The sequence below is a fragment of the Lissotriton helveticus genome, chromosome 3_1, assembly GCF_964261635.1.
Source record: "Lissotriton helveticus chromosome 3_1, aLisHel1.1, whole genome shotgun sequence".
Taxonomy (NCBI): Eukaryota; Metazoa; Chordata; class Amphibia; order Caudata; family Salamandridae; genus Lissotriton; species Lissotriton helveticus.
The window spans coordinates 937,539,098-937,556,280 of NC_136061.1; the positions used below are offsets into that span (position 1 = coordinate 937,539,098).

General features: G+C 44.7%; 1 protein-coding gene across 2 annotated transcripts in view; it reads right to left on the minus strand.

The window, feature by feature from the left end:
- LOC144823106 (chaperone Ric-8A-like) overlaps nucleotides 1–17,183 on the minus strand; it is a 152,368-nt gene that overhangs the window by 107,026 nt on the left and 28,159 nt on the right. The gene's annotated exons all lie outside the window — the stretch shown is intronic.

A 17,183-nucleotide genomic window follows, 5' to 3' on the forward strand; every position in this document is an offset into this window, starting at 1 on the left:
AACATTGTGTCTATTGTGAAAGGATAAAAGGCTCTATTTACTGCCACAATTAAAACCTGCAATATGCATCTTACAAACACACTGACAGGAATGTCCCCTGCATGGTGAATGGACGTTTGTCCATACCATGTGTGCATCCCTTAAAGTGGTAATGGCAATGACTAGACCATTTTCTCAGCCCCAAGGAGAAGGAAGCCTATTGGCTCCCTTCATGTGAAGTTCCACTGTTATGTGAAACCAGAACCTTGCACACACATTACAAGTGTTTGTGATCACGTGTATGTATAAAGAGTGTGTAGCAAATGGAAGGTAGTACAACTGTGTTGTGAGAATCTTTGTATTAGGGCCAATATGATCCATTTTGGATTTCGCTGGCTACGTAGGCATTGTAAAAGATGGCAGATGGATGTAATTCCCGCAGATAGTGGAAGTGTATTGCATGCATTCCTGTGGCTGGACGATGGAGATTCAGACACTGAAGTGGGGAGAATGAAAACAGAGCTGCCTTTAGAAATTCACTGAGGAACTTGTTAACAAAAGGCTGTGGATTAGTTCTTCCTGAGCACTGCTATTTTTACAAATGATAAAGGTAAGTGGTGGGACTGCAGTTTATTTTGTTCAAAGTGAGGTGGTATCCAGGCAGGGCCAACCCTTTTTTCTGTCCCTGATTACTGACTCAGGAAGGTAGATGACAGCCAGGCACAGAGATCTCACACTCCATGCCTGGAGCCCGCCTCATTGTTACCTTATGTAATTGTCATCAGCTTGCAAATAAAGCGCGAAATGAGCTATGCCCCAAGGATCACTAAATCTGTCACAACCATCAAGCAGGTAAATTGGGGTTAATTCTAATGGAAAATGGGACTAAAAGCCCACAGTGGAATCTAGTAAACGGACTTGAGACTTTTTGTCTAGTGAATGAATGTGGCAAAAACTGTTGAACTGAGTTGCACACCTAACCGATGGGGTACATAGCAGTGATCTGTACCAGTGATACATTAATGCCTATGCCAGCATCATCCCGGGGGACAGTAGACATCAGAGATCTTCTAAAACATGGAGCGTGTACAGAGAAAGGGCGCAGCACCTTGCTGAAGATCGTAAATGAGATTGCTCCTTGTAATTGCAATTCCTATCGAACTTTCTCATATTCCGTTTTGCTGTGAGATTAAAGTACTTTCTTATATGTAAATATATGCAATTGACAGGACTATACACTATTGTTTCTGGTGGCTGACTGTTGATTTCGGAACGCTTGCTCTCCACACTGTATCTCTGAGAAGCCTTTGACTGCTCACTCTTGCTACCCTGACAGTCAAGTGTGTAAAGGGATTGCCATGGCTCAGCTTGCAGAACCACATTAGGACACACCCCAAAACACCAGTGACAAATGACCTCAACCACTATGGCTGGGTCTACTAGCTCCTGTCTGCCCTGTGCGGCACTCCCACCCCCCCCCCCCCCCAATAACCTTCTGAACAGACTCTGATGCACCCACTATCTGCAACCTACTTCTTCGGACATCTGGCCCTAAGTCTCTTGTACATGGACGATGGGTGATATAGCAGGCAAAGGATGTGGCGCGAGTTGGTGATATTTAGTGTTCAGGTCAAACATCAGGAGGATGTGCACTACGCAGATGTCAGCAATGATGATTCCAAAGGTGATGGATATTCGCAGACAGTGGTCTTGTCAGGAAAGTGCATGTCCACACAAAGGTACATTTCACCCTAGTGTACAAGGTCGGACTGTTGTACAGTGCACTCAGGCAGTTCCCAACAGTTGAGTCTAGTCTCAGTGTGTGGGTAATTGTTTTGGCTGGTTGTGGGCCTCTTTTATGGTCTGATGGGCCGGTTTTTAATGTTGATTTCTCTGATTTTAAAACAAACATTGCTTGCAGCACGCTCAAATTCATGCAGTCTCCTGTACCTTGCACAACATTTATAGCATGTGCCTTTACGAGTTCAAGACTGCCCCAATTTGTAAACATGGGCCACTGTTTTACTTCTCTAATTCACCAATTGGGGCCACTTTTATTTTGATGCCTGGGTCTATTTTCTGTTCCAGTCCAACCTGGTAGTTCATCATCTCTGGGACGACTACTACTAGAGGGGTGTCAGTCACTATTTTAGTGTTGTCAAGCAGTTATAGTTTCCTACCAGCAGCCACACAAGGTATGCTATGCATGCATCTGTGGCCTGATGCAGAATGAAAATCTGGTTGATGCAAATTAAAAATCTGTGGGTCCTTCAGTGTACCGTTTCTGACGAACAACAAGGTAAATTTTGCCTGAAATCCCTGCAAGAGTTCCTGGAGAATAGTTTGTTTAGTGTGAGGACCTCATAGAATTACATGGTTGTGCAAAAACCAAGAAATGTGTTCAATCCATAGTCAGTGATGTGAAAAGGGGCTGTGGTTGGTCCTATCGGAATGGCCACATTGCCACTGCAGCAGGTGTGGTGAGGTGGGGTGGAGGAGGAGGTACTGCCACACCTTTATATGTTTTCATACAATGCTGAAAAATCTATATGGGGTGGAATCTGAGTACAACACTAGGGGCCATTTCGTTCTCTGTGTCTAGAAGGGTTGAGCCAGGCACATTGTCGGTGGATACAAGGCAGTGGTGTTGGGCTCCATTCATGTTCATCACATTGAAGTTAGCTGTGATTCTTAAAAGTAAATGGGCTCACTTCCTGGCAGGCTACATAAAATTCAATGGGATCTAGATCAATGGGTTAGGGTGCGGAAATGCGTGCTAGGAGCTGACACAGCTGCTGGCGGGCACTACAAGTCAACCTGACTGCTGTTCATGCTGCTTTTGCTGCTCCTCTTTCCCTGTCAAGTAGGAAGATGAAGATGGCATTACACAGACCTACAAACTGATGAAGCAAAGCTTCGCATTTGCGACTTGCTTTTGTCATGAACCTCGTTCATGTGTAACCAAGTAATAATTTGTACGTCTTACTAACCTTTATTTCATGTTTGAAACGAGGTCCATGAAGCTTGCCTATGTGTATTTCTAATACGATTAATTCGAGTACTTAAAATGGCCGCTGCTTTGAAATAGTGTCTGCGCATGCGTCAGTCACACTCACGTGTCCTGACGTGTTTGCAGGTTTGGAGGGAATAGTTGCGCATGCGTAATACATAGCTTTGCCAGTAACGTGGTACTGCTCGTGCCACTGCTCTTGTGCCCGTGTATATGTAGCTAACATTTAGACTGCATAAGTATATTTTATAGTGATAAGTTGAAAGTACAAACCCAAAGATGTGTTTTCATAACGTTATTTCTATGTATTAATTTGTTCTCGCTTACTTTTCATGTACCGCGGGAAATGGGGGTCTGACTGAGCCGAAAGCCATCTTGGAGGTCCTTATTGCGCATGACCATCCGCCTGGGGAGAAGTCAACCTTGGCTGGTGGAACTCAGCCAGCTGGCAGGGATGGGCAAGATGCTCCTGAGAAACTGACCTGCGAACTCAGCAGGACAGAGTCATGTGTCCCCATTTTGAAACAATGTAAACTTGTCATTGTATTTCCCTGGACTTTCTCACGAGAACCCCAATCTCGCTAGGCGGTACCCAGAGATGCAAAGTAGGCATCCTAATAGTGTGTTCTGATTGGTGTGTTACCCAAATCCTACCTTAGGACCAATCCAAATTGAGGGATTCTGACACTTTGCAACATTGGGGGGTGGTACACTGCCCCAAAACAGTATAACTACCCTGGGTTCACCTAGGGAAATTGTCCGACTTGTCTGGTTTAGCTGACCTGTCACTGACCCATCGTACTCAATAGGTGACTGAAGATACAGAGAGCTGCGGAGCACTCTGTCCGAAATTGACCATAGACTAAGGTTCTACTGAACCTTAAAGTGCTGGCGAAGCACTTTGCTGGGAGTTCGCTGACCCAATCGGGGTCTTGATCGATAGCTGCAGAGAGGGTGGAGCGCAGGCGTTGCTTCCAAACTGCGGGTGCGGTCCTGTCCTGAGGGGTTCCTGTCCTGAGGTCCTGTCCTGATTCCTAATCTGAGGGTTTCCTGTCCTGTCCTGGGTGTCCATTCTGCACCTGCTGTCCATTGAGGGGTATCCTTCCTTGAGGGTTTTCCTGTCCTTAACTGACCCGTGGCCAGGGTTTGGTTTCCACACCAGTCTAGGTAAATATTGCTCTAAAATCTTTAAACTTGCACCTTTCTATTTTTCTGTCTTTTGCTTCAATAAAGACACACCTTTGCATATGTTGATTTTTCCATGCTTTTGCCGCAATTATTGAAACGTAAAGTCATTTGCATATTTTCATAACGTGTTCCCATGTTCCCCTACCTGCTAGAAATCATATTTTGCATTGCAGTTTGTCATTTTCTGATATGGTCTAGAACGGCCTTTCTTAAACTGTCCAAAGAATTTTTGCCCTAAATGCATAGCGTTCCCTGTTGCATCTCATATTAGCATTTCCATGATTACCCTGACTTTATTTCTCTATAGTTATGTACTTTTCATTATCTTGATTATCGATTGTCTTATTCTTGTAAATCTCATGCTTTCAGAAAACGAACTTTAGATAAAGATTTTAAAACTTCCAGTTGTCCGTGGTCAATTTACTAAAGTATTGAATGTCATTTTGAGTTTGTATTTTGCTGCCTTTCCTTTTACAGCTAGCTCCCTGATCCATTGTGGTCATAGGTACCAGTGTCGGTGGATGGTAAGTCGGGTACGCTGAGTAATAACAGAAGGGAATTCACACAAATTGGTAGCAGCCCGTGAAGTCACCCGGTCAATGTATATGGTGAATTTAAATATATGGGCCCGAAGCCGGAAGCAGCGAAATTATTGGTTGGGTGACCTCGCGCGCTCTATCAGTTTTTCTGGTAGCAGAGGTATGGTTAGGGACTAGTTAAAGGTTAGGCAGGATTAGTTAGACTAGTTAAGTCGGTAGCTGCCAGTATATTAATGCTGCTACAAGAGCGGCCGTTCCGAGGGACCTGATCATTCTCTTGAGAATACGCTGCTTTGAAATTTATGAATTGTTTTATCATTGTTATTATTGTTCTTATATTGTTATATGTATTAATCCATGCATTTGTAAACCGTCTCGTTCAGTGTTGTCCGAACTCCCCGGGGAATTGAATGGCAAAGTGGTGAATAGAATCCATTTGCCTTGAGGTCGCAGGCTCGAGGAAAGTTAGGTGCAGGTTAGGTACAACCGGGAAGCACTAACTAGGGTTTTTCTGAATACGTGTGTGAATAAATGTTAGTAACGAGGTTCATTGGCAAAATTCCCATAGTGGCATAACCTAGTAAGGGTCACATCGGAAGAGTAGCAGGTTCATCGGAGCTTGGGTGAAAGCAGAGGGGTCCGCTGGGAAACCTTAGACTCGGATATATCCCGGAGAAGTGGATGAGTTTAGGGGAATAACAGGTTCACCAATGCTAGAGTGAAGGGTAGGCGGAAGAGATTTACCCGCAGCGTGGGAAAAGTAAATGGAAGTAGTTTACTTGCAGTAAAATAACTCTTTCTCTGTCTAGACACTTGAGCACTGTGGCGAATGTGTATTCGTTGTAAAATAACCAAGCACTAGCACTTTAGAAAGAAAGAAAGTTTCCGTTACCTTGTGAAGGGAGGGAGTCAGCCGCGAAGCGTCTCTGACGTCACTCCGTGCCGCGCTGGGATTGGTAGCGGGGCTGGAATTGTGAAGGAGGGGTGAGCGCCGAAGAGTGAGAACTGTCTCGCGAAGGGGCCGCGCACCCATTGGTCGAAAATATTTGAACGCGTGCACCGCATTGGTCGCACGGAATTGCAAGGCGCGTTCTGATTGGAGGTAACTTTGTAAACAAAGTTAAGCGTAGAAATCGTATGTGGCACTCGTATTGTCCAGAGACTAGACCCGATCCAAGAAACCAAGGGTTTGAAAGAGATCAGTGGACAGCCAATAGATACGAGATTATGTACGGAACTAAGAGAAAAATGTCCCTTGTAAATAAGGTGAAGAATTACTTCAAAACGGACAAACCGATTAAATCGAGAGAGGGCGTTGTTATTCCACCACCCAATACTCCCGCCTGTTTCATGATGTTTGATCGAGGGTACAATACCCGTGTGTGGTTGGAAAATTGGGTAAAGTACACAAAAGATGACGGAATATTGGCTTTTCCGTTAGACGGTACTTTCAATGGTAGGATTTTATTTAATTTGAGAACCCGAATGAATGAATTGCATCCCAGACCGAGACTAACGCAGTATGAGGCATTAGAGGAATGGGAGATTGAGGCTTTTGAAAGAGAGAAACCCCGAATGGACAAAGGTCTGACCAAATGGTACCCAAGGCTGAAACAAGAGACCAGGGATAAAAAGATGAAACAGTGGAGACAGAGCATGATTGTTGAGGGTCTGTTTCCCATGATGCCAGCGGGTACCTCTTCTGTGGGAGAGAAAAAGACAGAAAAGAGTAAGCATTGGGGAGCTCTTGGGGAGTCAGACGATGAATTATTAGATGACATTTTTACGCGAAGCCCGCCCCCTTATAATGAGGGAGCCCGACCTTCCAGTGCAGGAGAGAATCCCCAGCGTCCATCTATTAAGGAAGAGGACAGATCCCTAAGTAGGGGGGGAGGTGGTCAGGTACTGCCCTATTTTGAGAATCCCGGACCCGCGGAGGTACGAGATATATATCCTAGAGTGCCCGGGTGCCCGGAGGAAAAATATTCCAGCAAAGGAGTCTTTTTCCCCAGACCTCTTTATGAAAACGAAGAAAAACACTTAAGTTCAGGAATGCCCTTTTTACAGCCTCCATATGGGGAAGAGCGTAGGTCATTTGGCACAGGAACTTTGTTCCCAAAACCAAATTATGGTGGAGGACCAAGTGAAACGCATCCTACTGCCCCGAGTTTTACCCCTCACCTGACCCCACAGATAATACCTGACCGAACCTTAGGAAGAGTACTAGATGAAAGGGAGCAAGAGGCCATAGCTAGACAGAGGACAGAAATAATTCAGAAGATCTCCCAGTTAAATAACAGTCCTGAGGCTTTGACTATTCCGGTAACAATCGGACCCGTGGTTCCGTTGTATGGGAATAATCAGGGAAGTCCAAACCCTCCAGTTATTAACCCAATTATGGCCCCACCGAGGCAGGAGCCCCTACTGATAGATGATCAGTCCAGTGAGTGCGAGTCTGAAGTTGTGTTCTTGGACCTGCCAAACAAACAGACCGGGAAGGGGGTGCAGAAAAGGCATAATCCTTTTAATGCGAAAGAAATTAAATTAGAATCAACGTCAGGTACTAGGAGTGTCTCTCTGGTAACTCCGGAAGAAATTGAAAATTGGAGTCGTGAATTAGAAAAACAGACTCCGCAAACGAAACCTTTAGACCTCTACAAACTGAGGGTAGAAATAGAGGAATTAATGGCAGGAAATGTGGGATTAGACAGATTAAATACCTACTCTGAAGAAGAATTGCTGTTTATGTGTAAAAGCCTTACCAGAAGTACCAGAGTGCTCCACGAAAAGCTGACAGACACTGCAGCTAGTATGGGGGTAGATATTTCCAGATCCAAGCCCTTGCAAAAACCATACCAAGCTGAATTCTCAGACAAAGATATGGAGAACTTGAATGTGTCAGGGAAAAAGTTGCAGATTAAGGAGTTGCTAGCAATTTTGCAAAAATGGGGAGACGTGGAAAAATGGAAAAGCAGGTGGGCACGAAAGAAAGATGAGGCTCGATCCAGACAAGCGACCCCTGAGTTCGCTCTGAGAGAAGTAGACAAGCCCGAACAGTTATGCCCAATGCGCGAAGTACCAGGTGGGAGGTATGTGCACGTTCCATGGTCCAGACAGGATATTGTGTCCTTTACTAACGATTTCCCGAAATTGCGCGAAAAGCCAGTTGACTGGTACCGGCAAGTGGAAAGGTTCGTAAAGGTGCAAAAATGCCTGTGGAAAGATCTGGATGGATTTTTCGATATTGTGGTCCCGGTAGATCTATGGACCGAATGTAAAATAGCCATAGCCTGGCCTAGTGAGGAGTACCCGAGGGACTCTAACACAGGGGAGCCGTCGATTGAAGTGATGAAAAAATACGAACAAGTAATTCAGCATTTGAAAAATAAGGTGCCCGCAAAGGAAACTGATTCGACCAGGATAGATAGAACCACGCAGGAAAGAGATGAGACAGTGCACTCCTATTATGAAAGGCTGTTGCAGGTGTTTAAAACATACAGTGGTATAGATAACATCGAGATGAAGGATATGACGCATTTCATTTACAGGTTTGTAAACGGTTTAAGACCCGAAATTTGTCAGTGGATAAAAGATAACAAAATCTGTTGGCAGTCCAAAAAGATAGACGAGGTCCTGCGGTACGCAAAGTACTGCGAGGACGAGATGGCAGAAAAGAAAAAGGCTCTCAAAGAGAAGGTCATGTGGGCTCAAGTGAAGCTCGCAGAGCAGCAGGAAAAACAGTTGAGTAATATGGTCAAAAATACTCAGAACCAAGGTCCTGGGGGTGGGGGAGGAGGTAAGCCCCGGCCCAAAATGAGCAGGGAAGAGGCTATGAAGAAATTTCCCTGTCACCAGTGCGGAGAAATTGGACACTGGCGAAACGAGTGTCCTTATTTGCCTGACGATAACCCCAAAACACCTGATTTAATTCCACAGACGCAGAAAGAAAGACCAAGAAAGACTCAACCACAGGTAAAAACGATTCAGGTGCCCCGAGCTCCAAAGCAAGCACATAAGGGAAAAGTCACAGAGGGTGATGAGATAGAAGTCTGGGAAAGCAATGAGAACAGAAATGAATGCAGCAACTTCGCAGTATTTGTTAAACGATACCTTCCTTTGTGATGACCAGTACTGACGGGGCCTGAGAGGGGAGGACGAGGAGTGCGTACTTGGCGCCTCCTTGCCGGTAGACCAGTCCGGACCATACATTGAAGGAAAGGTTGACGGAAATGATGTCACTTTTCTGTTGGACACTGGCGCTACCCGTTCTACTGTGAGGACAGTGGACGTTCCAAACCTACCCCTCTCGGGAGAAGCCATCCAAGTAGTGGGTGTATCTAATCAATTGATTAGTACTCCTGTTACCAAGCCCATGGAGATCTCAATTGGAAACTTTAAGGAAATGCATAGATTTGTCGTTTGTGACACCAGTCCAGTGAACTTACTGGGACGTGATTTGCTGTGCAAAATGAACTGTACCATCTTTTGCACACCAAAGGGTGTTGAAATTCAGACCCCAGATGAAGACGGCATTTATAAATTAATGTTAATCAGACCTGACTCAGAAATTAAACGAATGACCATGCAGGATTTGCCCAAAGAACTCCAAGAAGCAGTGAAGCAAGAAGTATGGGACTTTACTGGGAAAGATGTAGGGTTAATGAAAAACGTGGACCCCATACAGATAGCAATCAAGGACAATGCAGTATACCCCTATACTAAACCCTACAGAATGAATGCAGAAGTAAGAGCAGGTGTCACTCTGGAAATACAGAAATTGCTAGAAGGAAACATCATACAGGAAGTAATGAGTAGCCCATGTAACTCCCCGATTACGGGCATCAAGAAGCCTAGTGGCAAGTACAGAGTAGTGCAGGACCTACGAAAAGTCAACAAGATAGTGGTCCCCTGCTGCCCTATTGTCCCGAACCCAGCAGTGATTCTGTATCAGATTCCCTGGGATGCTGAGTGGTTCACTGTGATAGACCTATGTCATGCATTCTTTTCCATTCCCTTGCATCCAGACAGCAAATTTCTTTTCTCATTTGCCTTTAATGGTCACGTGTATGTCTGGAACCGGGTCCCTCAAGGGTACACAGAGAGCCCCTCTATCTTTAATCAGATCTTGAAAAAATGTTTGGAAACTTTGGTCTTACCTGGGAACTCTGTCTTAGTGCAATACATAGACGACCTCTTGGTGGCGTCTAAAAGTCATAGGGATTGTGTGATTGACACCATTGCCCTACTGAATCACCTGAGTGAGAAGGGACATAAAGTGGCCCCTGACAAATTACAGTTCTGTGCAAAATCAGTGAAATATCTGGGGCACCAGATAGAGAAAGGTGTCAGGAAAGTAACATCAGAAAGAGTGAGAATAATTCAAAAGATGCAGTTACCCTGTACTCAGAAAGAGATCAGAATGTTCCTGGGAGTGATAGGATACTGCAGGCAGTGGATTCTGGGATTTGCAGTCCTAGCTAGGCCCTTGATAAAAATGACCAAGAGAGGAACACCGGATATTGTAGAATGGGATGATGAAAGCTTAACAGCCTTCACAAAATTGCGGGATTGTCTGTGTACAGCACCTGCGTTGGGAATGCCAGACTATTCCAAGGAATTTGCCCTGTTCTGTGACACTCGCGATAATTGCGCATTGTCAGTCCTAACTCAAGAACATGGCACCACCAGAAGGCCTGTGGCATATTTCTCTGCCACCCTGGATCCAGTAGCTGCTGGATTACCAGGTTGTCTGAAAGCAGTAGCTGCCACCTGCGCAAGTTTAGAGCAGAGTGAGTCCATTGTCATGGGACATCCTGTAACTGTGTATGTTCCACATGGAGTAGTAATTTTACTGACCAGGACGAAGACTCAGTATCTCACCTCTAGTCGGCTGACTAAATACGAGAGGATTCTTGTGGGTGCTGCAAATGTAAACATTGTTAGGTGCAGTATTCTGAACCCCGCCACTTTACTCCCCGATCCAATGGATATGGAAGGTGGGGTGGATGATGAGCATGATTGCATTGATTTAACAGAATTCAACACCAAGCCACGCCTAGACAATAAAGAAACAACATTGCCTGTGCATGACAAGGAATTATTTGTGGATGGTTCCTGTCTAAGACATGAACAAGGAGGCCTGAGTGCTGCCTATGCGGTAGTCTCCTTAACTAAAATTGAAGAAGCAGGTTATCTATTTGACGTAAAGTCTGCACAAGTAGCCGAATTGATCGCTATGATAAAAGCTTGCAAAATTGGGAAGAACCTACGCATAACAGTGTATACTGACAGTCAGTACTGTTATGGGGTTGTGCATGACTTTGGCCAGTTGTGGCTACAGAGGGAGTTCCTGACTTCATCAGGTACCCCTATCCGAAATGGAAAAGTTGATCAAGACCTTTTAGAGGCAATCCAGTTACCAAAGGAACTGGCAGTGGTAAAGTGTGTTGCTCATAAGAAGGGCATGGACACTGTATCACTGGGGAATGATTTTGCTGATCGAGTGGCCCAATGGTGCGCCAGAGATCGGTATATCATAAATCCAAAACGAGGGGGGGCCGGAACCAGCTGCCAACTTCAAGTGTTTGAAGAAGTGCCTACATGGGATGAAGTGAAAGAGTGGCAGCAGGCGGCACCTTGGCAAGAGAGAGAGAAGTGGAAGGAAGATGGGTGTAGACCAAGACGTGTGGATGGTGTCATCTTAGGCCCAACTGGTATGCCTGTTTTACCTAGACACTTACTTGGCACAATGTCGAGATTGATACATGAAGGATCACACATTGGTAGGGACGCCATGATTCTAGTGTTCCAACAGACTTGGTACAGTAAAAAGTTCAGGAAAGTAGCAGAGTCCCTCTGCCAGAGGTGCCTGCCATGTCAAAGGATGAACGCAGGCAAGAGAACTGCGGTGGAACTGGGAAAAATTGGGAGGTCAGGGGGTCCCTTTGTGAGAATACAGGTTGATTTCATCACCATGCCACGTTGTGAAGGGAAGCGATATGTCCTTGTCATGGTCTGTTTATTTTCGAAGTGGGTGGAAGCTTTCCCTACTCCCCAAAATGACGCAATGACAGTAGCTAAGTGTTTACTGAAATAACTGATACCTAGGTTCGGGGTTCCAGTCACTATTGAATCAGATAGAGGCCGACATTTTCAGAATGAGGTGATCGACGAACTCTGTAAGGCCTTTGGAATCACACAAAAGCTTCACTGTGCGTACCGTCCAGAGGCTTCTGGAATAGTGGAACAAGTAAATGGAACTATCAAAAACAGACTAGCAAAACTGTGTGATGCATCTGGTATGACCTGGGTGAAGGCCCTGCCCTTGGTCCTGATGGGACTCCGAAGTGTTCCTGACCGCAAGACAGGCCTAAGTCCCCATGAAATCCTGATGGGAAGAGTGATGAGACAAGCATGGGTACCAGGAAGCAAACTGTTGAGTATTACTGATGATTTGGTGCTTGAATACTGCAAGAGATTAGGTGACCAAGTGCGTTCTATCTCTCGCCAGATCGGAGAAGACGCCATCCTCAATCCAACGACTCCTCTCCACAAACTGGTCCCGGGGAACTGGGTCAAGATAAAGAAGCATACTCGGAAGAACTGCCTGGAGCCAAGGTGGGGAGAGAAGCGTCAGGTGATCCTGGTAACAATCACAGCAGTAAAGTGTGCAGGGGTTCCACATTGGATACACGCCAGCCACACCCAGAAGGTATTACCAGACGAAGAGCCTGAAGAAGAAGGGCGTCCAGCAGAGGACTCTGCAGGAGCCAGACCAGAAGTAGTTGACGACGTACAGCCCAGTACCAGTCAAGCTGCAGGATCAGCAGATGTTGGCCCAGGAATAGTTGATAACGAACTACCAAGAGCCCAGCCTGCTGAAGGGGTCCAAGAAGCTGAGCCAGAAGTAGCTGAAGACGAGCTGCCGAGCATATGGCCAGAGGAGTGGATACCATTGATTGATCTCACTGAAGACCCCATCAGAACAAGTGAGCGACTTTGGGAAGGTAGAGAGTGGACTAGAGAGGAAAAGCAAGGCACAGGCGAAGAACCTCAGGATCTTGAGATTCACATCAAAACTGAGGAAGGAGAAGGTCAGACAGGGACAGAACAAGTGATTGATACTCCTCCACTGACTCCTGATGTCGGGAAGGGACAGACTAGACATAGCGTAATAATTCGAGCAGAAGAAAGTGCAGAGATCGAAGTGCTTGAACAGGATCAGATAGGATTAGAAGAACGTGTTCAGGAAACAGAAACAGAGACATTTGAAAGGCAAACACAAAACTGTCCTGAACAAGGCCAGAATAGTAACCAGGCAGAAGAAATAGATGCTAGCCCTGGAACTAGTCAGATAGAAGAGGGAGAAACTGAAGCAGAATTGCCACCGACTAATGAAAACAAGAGGGCAAGAGAAGAAAACGAAGTCCAAGTGCTAACTAAAAGACTTAAGAAAAGAAAGCACATTGAGCCTGGATTTGTCAAAAAATTGAGGCTAAGGATAAAAACGGTGGAAGAAAAACGTGCAGAAGAAAGGAGAAGTGCTCGCATAGCTGAGCAACAAGAAGGTACCTCCAAAAGAAGGAGTGATCGAATAAAGAGACAAAACAAAAAGTACAAGTCTCCTGAATGGACCCTTGTTTTGGAAGAATTTGAAGATCTTGATCTAACTGACGAGAGCGACGGAGAACCCGTCCCTGAGTACTCTGCAGAAGAAGAAGACGAGCCACCGTGAATTTGCACAAAGTAAGCTACTCGTGTAAAGTCACAAAGAGGGGTCGAGAAACTTCTTCTGAGCCGAAATGTCTGATTCAAGCGTGAGTGGTAGACCTAGTCGCAGTTGTTGCAAAACATGCTGCAAGGTATGTGTATGTAGTATAGTTATACTGATATTAGTTTGGATAGGACTAACAGTGTTCATTCCCTTTGCAGTGAGCAAAAATACTAATATTTACCCTACTGAAATTGTAAATACTGACAGTGAGGAGCTGACAACACAGACTGTAGCAAGACATGAGAGAGCACTGAAACAAACAAAACAAGACTTAGAAGCATCAGATGAGGGAGGACTACATTATCATGGAGTTAAGAACAGGACACATTTAAATGTTTTTGCAAACTTGTTAATACACTATGTAGAGACTATGGAAATTGAATATTGCTATGTCTGCATGAAGCTACCTACCTCTGTAGCTGAACGCGTGACATACCATCACCTGCCTCTGACATATGGAATCTCCTGTAGCATTTTAGCAAGCTTATTTTACAAAAGAGGACCGTTACAGTACTATTACTCTAACAATGACGTGATCTTTTCTGAACTTCCTATACGTGGGAACTTGAATCCTGTACATACCAAAAGTGACGTTACTCGCTATATGGGCGAATACTTTCTGACTATAGGTAATATCGACATAGGTGACGCACACAGAGATAACTTGACTTGTTCTTTGCGTGAGCAGGAAAAGATGTTCCTGAACATGGCAGAGAAAAGGAGAATAAAAATACAAAGAAAGGCAGATGACGAAAAACAGAAAAGGCCAAAGTGGGCGGAGAACATGGAAGGCACCTCAACTGGTGGGGCGGGTCCTGCTCTGTTGCTGGATTTTGAAAAGAAAGGCAAGCTATGTCTTCACCGCGAGAAGACTAGCTATTATAATAACATTTTCATTGGTTCCAGTGAATGCGAACATAATTACAAGGTAATTGGAGGTTGGGGTTTCAAAAATGGGTCAGAGCCTGTGTTTCCTGGAATTTATTATATTTGTGGGGACAAGGCTTATTTCAAATTGCCGGATCACTGGTATGGAAGCTGCTATTTTGGCATTGTCTTCCCGAAAATATACCATGTGAATGGAGTTGCTGGAAGCAGTTAAAATACTAATGGCTTAGTGCGTAGTAAAAGAGAAAGCGTAGGTGAAATAATGGGTAGTATTTTCAGTGCACTGATACCTGGAGTGGGAGTGGTTCTGAACACTCACAGAATTTGCAAATTGTCCACTATAGTGGATGTGTTGTCTACTGACACAGCTCATGGATTTCTGCTGGTCAATACCGAAATGGTTGCGATCAGATCAATGGTTTTACAGAACAGACTTGCTCTTGACACCTTATTAGCGAAAGAGGGTGGAGTCTGCCGGATGTTGAAGGCGCAACATTGTTGCACTTATATTCCGGACAAAAGTGTGCAGCTCAAAAGATATGTGAAAAACATTACAAATTTGGAAAGAGAACTCAAACCACTCGAGGTTGACAGTGCCTGGAAGAGACTGGTAGATGGTCTCTCAAATGTAGGTCATTGGCTTGCTAGTTTAGGTAAAAGCTTATTGTTCAAGGTACTGATGCCAATTGGAATTATAGGTCTCATCCTATTCTTCATATTTGTCTGTTGTAAATGCCGTAAGCACACCAGAAAGCATCAAGTGAATGCGAGAGGGGTGAAACGAAGTGTGGATGAGCTTGAATTGGAGGAGATAAATAATCAGATATACAAAAGGGTGAAGAATTCTCACCCTACCAAAAATGAGAAAGAGAAGTTGAACAGATTGCTGGAAGAGATAGAGCTGTATAAAGTGTGAGAAGTTGGCATCTGGTTCCATTTATTTTGTGATGATAGTAAATATCATCAAAGAGGGGATTGATGAAGCAAAGCTTCGCATTTGCGACTTGCTTTTGTCATGAACCTCGTTCATGTGTAACCAAGTAATAATTTGTACGTCTTACTAACCTTTATTTCATGTTTGAAACGAGGTCCATGAAGCTTGCCTATGTGTATTTCTAATACGATTAATTCGAGTACTTAAAATGGCCGCTGCTTTGAAATAGTGTCTGCGCATGCGTCGGTCACACTCACGTGTCCTGACGTGTTTGCAGGTTTGGAGGGAATAGTTGCGCATGCGTAATACATAGCTTTGCCAGTAACGTGGTACTGCTCGTGCCACTGCTCTTGTGCCCGTGTATATGTAGCTAACATTTAGACTGCATAAGTATATTTTATAGTGATAAGTTGAAAGTACAAACCCAATGATGTGTTTTCATAACGTTATTTCTATGTATTAATTTGTTCTCGCTTACTTTTCATGTACCGCGGGAAATGGGGGTCTGACTGAGCCGAAAGCCATCTTGGAGGTCCTTATTGCGCATGACCATCCGCCTGGGGAGAAGTCAACCTTGGCTGGTGGAACTCAGCCAGCTGGCAGGGATGGGCAAGATGCTCCTGAGAAACTGACCTGCGAACTCAGCAGGACAGAGTCATGTGTCCCCATTTTGAAACAATGTAAACTTGTCATTGTATTTCCCTGGACTTTCTCACGAGAACCCCAATCTCGCTAGGCGGTACCCAGAGATGCAAAGTAGGCATCCTAATAGTGTGTTCTGATTGGTGTGTTACCCAAATCCTACCTTAGGACCAATCCAAATTGAGGGATTCTGACACTTTGCAACATTGGGGGGTGGTACACTGCCCCAAAACAGTATAACTACCCTGGGTTCACCTAGGGAAATTGTCCGACTTGTCTGGTTTAGCTGACCTGTCACTGACCCATCGTACTCAATAGGTTACTGAAGATACAGAGAGCTGCGGAGCACTCTGTCCGAAATTGACCATAGACTAAGGTTCTACTGAACCTTAAAGTGCTGGCGAAGCACTTTGCTGGGAGTTCGCTGACCCAATCGGGGTCTTGATCGATAGCTGCAGAGAGGGTGGAGCGCAGGCGTTGCTTCCAAACTGCGGGTGCGGTCCTGTCCTAAGGGGTTCCTGTCCTGAGGTCCTGTCCTGATTCCTAATCTGAGGGTTTCCTGTCCTGTCCTGGGTGTCCATTCTGCACCTGCTGTCCATTGAGGGGTATCCTTCCTTGAGGGTTTTCCTGTCCTTAACTGACCCGTGGCCAGGGTTTGGTTTCCACACCAGTCTAGGTAAATATTGCTCTAAAATCTTTAAACTTGCACCTTTCTATTTTTCTGTCTTTTGCTTCAATAAAGACACACCTTTGCATATGTTGATTTTTCCATGCTTTTGCCGCAATTATTGAAACGTAAAGTCATTTGCATATTTTCATAACGTGTTCCCATGTTCCCCTACCTGCTAGAAATCATATTTTGCATTGCAGTTTGTCATTTTCTGATATGGTCTAGAACGGCCTTTCTTAAACTGTCCAAAGAATTTTTGCCCTAAATGCATAGCGTTCCCTGTTGCATCTCATATTAGCATTTCCATGATTACCCTGACTTTATTTCTCTATAGTTATGTACTTTTCATTATCTTGATTATCGATTGTCTTATTCTTGTAAATCTCATGCTTTCAGAAAACGAACTTTAGATAAAGATTTTAAAACTTCCAGTTGTCCGTGGTCAATTTACAAAAGTATTGAATGTCATTTTGAGTTTGTATTTTGCTGCCTTTCCTTTTACAGCTAGCTCCCTGATCCATTGTGGTCATAGGTACCCGTGTCGGTGGATGGTAAGTCGG